Here is an 8,559-nt window from a genome sequence, read left to right on the forward strand (position 1 = left end):
CGCGAACAGGGAGTGGCTAATGCTCCGCCTGACCGTGAATATCACTCCGAACGAGAATTCAGCGATGCCGAAATGGATAACGTTAGCGTACTTTCCTTCGCTTCCTCCTCCAAGAAAAGAAGACTCAATGACGGATTCCCACCACTGCCTGATGTCTCGAGACGTCGTATTGACGAGTGGACAAAGACAGTGGTAAAAGAACAACAACCAAAGCCAGCTAAAAAGATGCTGAAGAAGCTTAAAAAGAAAGCGGCTTTGGACAACGTCAGAGAAGAGGCTCGGAAATATTACTCAGAATCCGAGACCTCTTCTCATCAAATAGCCGAAAATCAGGCTAGTGAGGTGGCCACTTCTAGTAAGCCAAATACTGACGTGGAAATGGACACAAATGCTAAAACCCCAACTGACAGTGCATCTGAAAAGTCAGAGAACACTGTCAAATCACTTCATGACGAGGAGACCACCCCCCCTACCCCTCTGAAGCAAGACATCCCGTCTTCGGCTTCTAAGGCTAAAATTCCACCTATTGTTGTCCGACAGAAGGACAAATGGGTACCGCTGTTGAAACTGACGACTAGAGAGAACATCAAGTTCTCGAAAGCCGTCAATTTACATGACGGGATAAAAGTTCAGCCGGAGTCTCCTGACGACTATCGGCGGCTGGCAAGGCTTTTGGTGAGGGAAAAAATCCCTCACCATACTTACTCGCTCCCCGAAGAGCGGCAACTACGTGCCGTCATCAGGGGAGTGCCAGAGCACCTGGCAACTTCCGATGTGCGTGAGGAGCTTGAATCAAAAGGCTTTGACCTCACCAGCGTCACGCGCATGAAGCGCGCTGGCAAACCTATGCCTCTGGTCCTCGTCTTGCTAGACAGGGATCAGAAGCATATTTTTGAGGTCAAAGACCTCTTGTGCGTGAAGGTTCAGGTCGAACCCCAACACGCGAAAACTTCGGTGGGTCAATGCCACCGTTGTCAACGCTTTGGACACTGCCAACGCAACTGCTTGGCAGTGCCCATCTGCGTTAAATGCGCTGGCAGGCACTTAACCAGTGCCTGCAAAAAGACCAAGGCTGACCCCCCGAAGTGCAATAATTGCAAGGGGGCTCACACAGCCAATTACCGTGGCTGCCCCGCGTACCCAAAGGTACAAAAGAAGGGGCAGACCACAACAAGGAAACCAGCCTCCTCAGGGAGACCTGCGGGGTCTGGACGCGTCCAGGAGGGGGTCAGCTTTGCAAAAGCTGCATCTAAGGGCGCAAGTACTGCAAGTACTTCTGCAAAGCCCACCTCCCCTCGACCTGAACCCTCACCTCAGACTCAGGGGGTTTCAGACATCTGTGCCGCACTGGACCAGATGAAAAAGTTATTCGTCAAATTCCCCGTGTTACAGACAATGTTCACGGTGAATACAAGCGTGATGACCGGAACTGCCAATGTCTAGACAACCAACGTTGCCTAGATCTCTGAAGATAGTTTTTTGGAATGCCAATGGCATTCGAACAAAGAAGCTGGACTTCGAAAACTTCCTCATTGAAAACAACATAGATGTGGCTCTAGTCCAAGAGACACATCTAAGGAACGAATCCATTGTCATTCCAAATTACAGATTCTTTCACAGAGAACGTGTTGGACGTGCTGGAGGGGGAGTCGGCATTTTTGCCAAGCGATCCCTGCAGTGTGTCCAATACGGCATTGACAGTGCTCGGTTGCACGGTACTGAGGCCGTGGGGGTCGAAATTCAACTGAGAAGGGGTTGTCACAGAATAATCTCGGTTTACAACCCTCCGAACATTCGTCTACTCCCAGAATCTCTGGATGAACTGCTGATGGGAAGCAACATTCCGACAATTGCTGCTGGCGACTTCAATGCCAAGCACAGACCTTGGAGCAGAGCCACAAATCGAAACGGCCAAGCGCTCCATGCGCATGTTGACAGACATGAATATCTCGTGCTGGGACCAGATGAGCCTACGTACTATCGCGGGCAGACTAGGCCTGACGTACTAGACATCGCGCTTCTCAGAAACGTCACTCTGACCAGTGAAATTTACGTTCTGTCGGAACTGGATTCTGATCATAATCCAGTAATCCTGGTACTGGGCGATGATCTTCCTCCCCCTGAATATCGCGTGAGATCTAAGACGGACTGGGATGTCTTCACAGCCCAGCTCGAAGAGATGCGCGCCCCTCCTGAGGTACTCGACTCTCCCGACGAACTCGACGCGGCAGTTGAGCGTTTCGAGCTTTCCGTGAATGATGCGTTTCGAGCGGCCACCTCCAGGGAGGAGTGTCCGCTGAAGAGCTACAACGAGTTTCCCCCTCGTATCAAAGCCTTGATACGAGAGAGAAACCGCCTGAGAAGGCTCTACCAGCGAACCCTTTTCCCAGGGGACAAAACAGCGGCGAACAGGATGGCCAATCGTGTCAAACAGGCCATCAATGAACACCGAAACGAAAGGTGGGAAGAGCTCTTGGAATCCTTCGAACCTGGGAGTGACGAGCTTTGGCGAGTCACTCGTAGGCTCAGGGGGAAGAAGACTGCTCTCTCACCCATTCACGGAGAGCGCGGAGTGTGCTACTCCCCCGCCGACAAGGCGTTAGCCTTTGCAGACACGATGGAACGTCAGTTTCAACTTAACGTTGACGACGACGACGACATCGACCGCGATATGCTGCTGGAAGACCGGGTTCACCGACTTCTCAGGGAGGATGACGACGACGACATCCGTCCAGCTTCTATGGAGGAGCTGAAGGGTCTCATCAAGGCTGCGAAAGCAAAGAAAGCTCCGGGAGCCGATTCAATAACTAACAAGTTGTTGAAGAGACTCCCGGAAAACAGCGTTGAATTCTTGCTGAGTCTCATCAACAGTTCGTTGGCCCTCAGACACTTCCCTAGAAGGTGGAAGCATGCGATCGTCGTCATGCTCCCGAAACAGGGTCAGAACCAGCTGTTCCCGCAGAACTATCGTCCGATCAGTCTACTCTCGTCGGCGGCTAAGCTGGCTGAAAGAGTCGTTCTACAAAGACTCAACGAAGAAGTTGAGGACCGAAATGTTCTGCCTAATGAACAATTCGGCTTCAGGAGAGATCACTCCACTGAACTACAGGCTCTAAGGTTGGTCGAGAACACCATCAACGAGCTGAATAACAACAAAAAAGTACATATAGTACTTTTGGATATTTCAAAGGCCTTCGACCGAGTATGGCACGAAGGCCTTATACATAAGCTAAACGCGCTCGACCTACCTCGGGGCCTGGTCCGGTGGATCGGATCTTTCCTGAGAGGCAGAACCTTTCAGGTTAGAGTAGAGGGCTCTCTGTCTGACAACAGAGAGATCCTCGCTGGAGTGCCACAGGGGGCCGTGCTCTCTCCGACGTTGTACTCACTCTATACAAGCGACCTGCCCAGGTCCGATAGAGTGAAGATATCCCTGTACGCCGATGACACGGCTCTACTCTCGTCTTCCATGGGGCGTGAGCTCGGCGTCGTCTACATGCAACGTGCATTGGACGACCTCGAGCGCTGGTACCTCGAATGGAAGATCCGAGTAAACCCGGAAAAGACTCAGGCGATAACCATGGGGAGATTACTATCTTCTCCGGCCAGAAAAGTGAGAGTCTCTGGAGGGGAGATTGACTGGCAAGCGCGGGTAAAGTACCTCGCCTTTTAATAGACCGTAGGCTCACTTGGAACCCGCACATCATGTACGTTAAGTCCAAGATCGAGGGTCGGATCGCCGGTCTGTACCCTCTGATCAACAGAAAATCCAAGATGAGTCTTAAAAACAAAATTATGATCTACAACTCGATGTTCAAGCCTGTCATCATGTACGCTTCAGGCGTCTGGGGACAAGCGGCTCCGTCCAACATTTCCATTTTGGAAAGGTTACAAAATAAGCTAATTAGGATGATTGTGAATGCTCCTTGGTTCGTGCGGAATGAAGCCATCCGCAGAGATTTGCAGCTGCCTTCCATTCGGCAGTCCATTCAGTCGAGGAATGAGAGAGTTTTCGAAAAAACGGAAACTCACGAAAACCCGTTAGTTAGGGAAGCCACAGATTATGCTGTAGACGACCCCTCCCGATATAGAAGGCCCCGACACTCTGTCGAATGAGGCCCTCATGTCCCCCGTTAAAGGATGAATAACTTTTTCATCCATCCCACCCCAGCCAGGTAGGGGTATCCCGTGAAGGGCGGCACTGATGTCTAAGGACTTCATGCCGTCATCCATCAGTCATGTACCCATTGGCCCATCTCAAGGCCAATGATCAGCCGAAAGGGTAGGGGAGCTGGTCTCCAAATCCTGAATGAACTGAAGATGATCGTCAAGCGTCTTTTACACTGAGTCGAAAGCAAACCTGCACGATAGTACTTGTTTGTTTGATATTGACGAAATTAAATTTTCAGAATGCCACCCAAAGCTAGTGGAAAGGCTGCGAAGAAGGCCGGAAAGGCCCAAAAGAATATATCGAAGACCGATAAGAAAAAGAAGAGGAGGAGGAAGGAAAGTTACGCAATTTATATCTACAAAGTATTGAAACAAGTCCATCCCGATACCGGAATATCCAGTAAAGCGATGAGCATCATGAACAGTTTCGTAAATGATATATTTGAGCGTATCGCAGCGGAAGCCTCCCGTCTTGCTCATTATAACAAGCGATCGACTATTACGAGCAGAGAAATTCAGACTGCAGTACGTCTGTTGAAATGTTGGGTTTTCCAGGTAGTTTAATTGAAGCCAGTCATTACCAAGAGTTTCGTTTTTATTCGTATCAAAGTTAACATCTTACATCGAAGAGTATATGCACACTAATGATTCATCAGAATCGGGGTTATACAGAATTGGTTGCTCATCACTTATTATCTAATTGTTATATATTTGAACTGCAAACAGTTCAATGTACTGAAAAGGTTGCAGTAATACATAATTAGGTCGAGGTGAGTTTAATGAACCTGCAACGTTTCTATACGTAGAATTGTGGAAAAGACAATTGAATATAATACGAATTTGGTAAACTATTTGAAATGTAAAATATGTGACTTAAATCTTTATCACACCTCCCTTGGCAAAATAAAAAGAAAAGTTTTTTAAAAAAAATTTTCTTTTTTTTTCTAATCACTAAAACTAAATCTAATTACAGTATCTAATCTAATTATACTATCACTCAGTTGTAATACGGTTTCGCTCTGTTTTTATGCACTGTCACTTCTTTATTGTCCACTTTAATCACTATATTCGGGTGTTCGTCTCTTATCACTGAATAAGGACCCTTAAAAAGTTCTAGCATTTTATTAGTAACATTATTTTTCACTAAAATTAAATCTCCTACTCTAAACTCATTACTAGGATTACAGTACTCATCATATCTCTCTTTTCTATTTGTTTTACATTTTAACAAATTTTTTTTTGCATCGGCACATGCTCGCTGAAGACGGTGTTTCAGTTCTAGAGGATAGTTATCAAAAGTATACAGAGGATCAATATTTTCACCAATGTTAGTGGGAAGTTTCGGTAAATGCCCAAAAACTAGCTCGTAAGGAGAATATTTTGTTTCTGTATGAACCGTTGTATTGTATGAAAAACACCAAAAAGGAAGCCAAGTGCTCCATGCAGACTTAAATTTAGATGTCTGCATTCTTAGGTACGCGCCTAGATGTTTGTGTGAATTTTCTAAGGATCCTATTGTCTGTGGGTGATATGCACACGAATTGAGTTGTTTTATATCAAGTAATTTACACATTTCGGCGAATACTGAATTTATGAATTCGGTACCCTGGTCCGAAAGAATTTGTTTCGGAATTCCGTATCGTAAAACAAAATTATTAACGAATGATTTCGCTACGGTTACTGCTTCTTTATTTGGTAGTGCAAATGCCTCCACAAATTTTGACAAGTCGCATTGTAATGTCAAAATATATTTATTGTTCTCAATGTCTTGTTCGATAGGTCCTACTAAATCTAAGGATATTTTCTCAAACGCGTATGATGCTGTTGTTGTTATATTCAGGGGTTCTATAAATGGTTTAGAGTGTTTGTATCTTTGGCAGTCATCGCAAATTTTTACAAATTTTTTTACGTCATTGTACAGTCCCTTCCAATTGTAATACCTTTTGATGTTGTTATACATTCTATTGATACCTGCGTGACCTCCTGTATGTAGAATGTGAAAATCATTTAAAATTTATTGTCTAGTTGCTGAATCGGTAATGATTTGGCAGTTGTTTATGAATGTAATTTTTGTTTTCGACTTCTTGAAGATTTTTGAAATATATTTAATTATATCTGCAGATAAATTGTTATTTTTATCGATTAATATTTCTGGAATATTTTCTTGTCCGGACAACTTTTGACAGTCTTTCAACATTTCTCGAAGATATGATGCTGAGCAAGAATCTGTCTTATTTAAATATATAATCTGCAAGCTTGCGTCATAAATTAAATAATCGTTCATGAACTTAAATTGTTTTTCTGACTTCTGTAGTGCATTGAATTGTTGTGAGCTCAATATTTTCAATTCAGTTACGTTATAAGGCTTTTTCAAAACTTCGACAATTCCGGGGTGATCAGTCCTAGTTTCATCGTTTACACTCGGGTTATCCAGCAATCTCTTTGTTCGTGAACGTGTTATAACATTCACGAGGCATCAATTTTTCTGGACATTTCTTTCAAGTTGTCAGATGGTATTTCTACTCGAGAAAGAGCGTCTGCAACGTTTGAATTGCCCTTAACGTACTGTACTACATAGTCATATTCATCTAAAACAAGTCGAAATTTCGTCAGTCTACTAGACGATTGATTTGAGCCGTACAAAAATATAAGAGGCCTATGATCGGTCTGTATTACAAATTTTCTTCCATACAAATATGGTCTGTAATGTTTCACTGACCAAACTATAGCTAAAAGCTCTAGTTCAATAATGCTATAATTTCTTTCTGCTTTATTTAATGTTCTACTGGCATATGCAATTGGTTTATTGTCTTCGTTACAGAGTACTCCTGAAATTGCTATTTTTGAGGCATCAGTTTTCAGTATGAAAGTGTTTTCAGCTGAAAAATCTGGGTATTGTAAAACTGGAGGTGATGTTAATCTTGAATTCAAATTTTCAAATGCTTCTTGACATTCATCAGTCCAGATAAATTTTTCACCTTTTCTAGAAAGTTTGTTCAGAGGTGATGTTATATGAGCAAAATTTGGAATAAACGACCTGTAATAATTAGCAAAAGCTACAAATCGTTTCGTTTCCTGTGCGTCTTTGGGTACTGGATATTGTTGTAATGCCAGAATTTTTGACGGGTCGAGAGATACTCCTGACGCTGAAATTTTATGACCTAAATAAATGATTTCTTTTCTGAAAAATTGACATTTACTTGGGTTGAGTTTTAAATTTACCTTTCGCAACCTGTGCAAAACTTTCATTAAATTTTTGTTGTGATCCATTAAACTATTTCCCAGAATAATAATATCGTCTAAGTAAACAAAACAACATTCAAAATTTAAACCTGTCATAGCCATAGTTAAAGCCCTTGAGAATACACTGGGACTTACTTTCGCACCCATTGGCAATCTGGTCATTTGATATTGCCCTGTATTCGTGGTGAAAGCTGTATACTCTCTAGAAGCTGGGTCGAGTTCAATTTGGTAATATCCTTGTGCTAAGTCAAGATGGGAAAAATAAATTGCACCGGAAAGTGAATCTAAAATCTCATTAATATTAGCAATAGGAAATTTTTCGTCTTTCAAACATTTATTTAGTAATCTATAGTCAATAACAACTCTCCACTTGCGTTCCCCATTTTCGTCCGATTTTTTGGGTACTATTAGTAGTGGTGACGACCATGGAGATCTAGCAGGTTCTATTATTTTATCGTTTAACATTTTTTCAATCTGTTTTTCAATTTCCAGTTTTTGTGATTGAGGTAGTCTGTATGGTTTTGTGTACACGGGGTTTGTGTTTTCGTTGAGTTTAATTGAATGTTTATAAATGTTAGTTACTGAAAGTATATCATTGGGTAAATGGAAAACGTCCGCGAATTTCGCACAAATATGGTCGAGTGCTCGTTTTTCCTCTCCATTTAGTCCGTCTTTACAAATTGATTTTAAGACTTCTTCCACTCGTTGAACGGATGAAACATTCATGTCGTTGTAAGAAATAATTTCGAACAATTTGGCGTCAGCAATTTTCGGTGAAAAATTCTTAATTTCTACTGGTTCTTCTCGCGTGTTCAGAATTTTTACTGGAATTTCATTTCCGTCTACCGGTTTTGAAATAGATCCGGCAACAAAGACACCACTGGCTATTTCTTGTGGAAATACTATGCATTCCAAATTTTTGTTTATTTTGAAGTACTTGATTATTTCACAGCGCGGGGGAATACTAGTATTTTTATTGAAGTTGGACTCTATTGGAATTGTAAATTTATTCCCATAAACTGTGAAAGAAAACTCAAAATTTTCATAATCTATGATTGCTGAGTATTTGTTGAAAAAATCTGCACCTAAAATCCCTTGTATGTTATTGTCAAATGATTCTATTATAAAGAATTTATGTGTGAACTC

The sequence above is a fragment of the Leptinotarsa decemlineata genome, unplaced genomic scaffold (assembly GCF_025532065.1).
Source record: "Leptinotarsa decemlineata unplaced genomic scaffold, Ldec_3_MD MMD2_tig00005969_RagTag, whole genome shotgun sequence".
In the NCBI taxonomy this organism is placed as follows: Eukaryota; Metazoa; Arthropoda; class Insecta; order Coleoptera; family Chrysomelidae; genus Leptinotarsa; species Leptinotarsa decemlineata.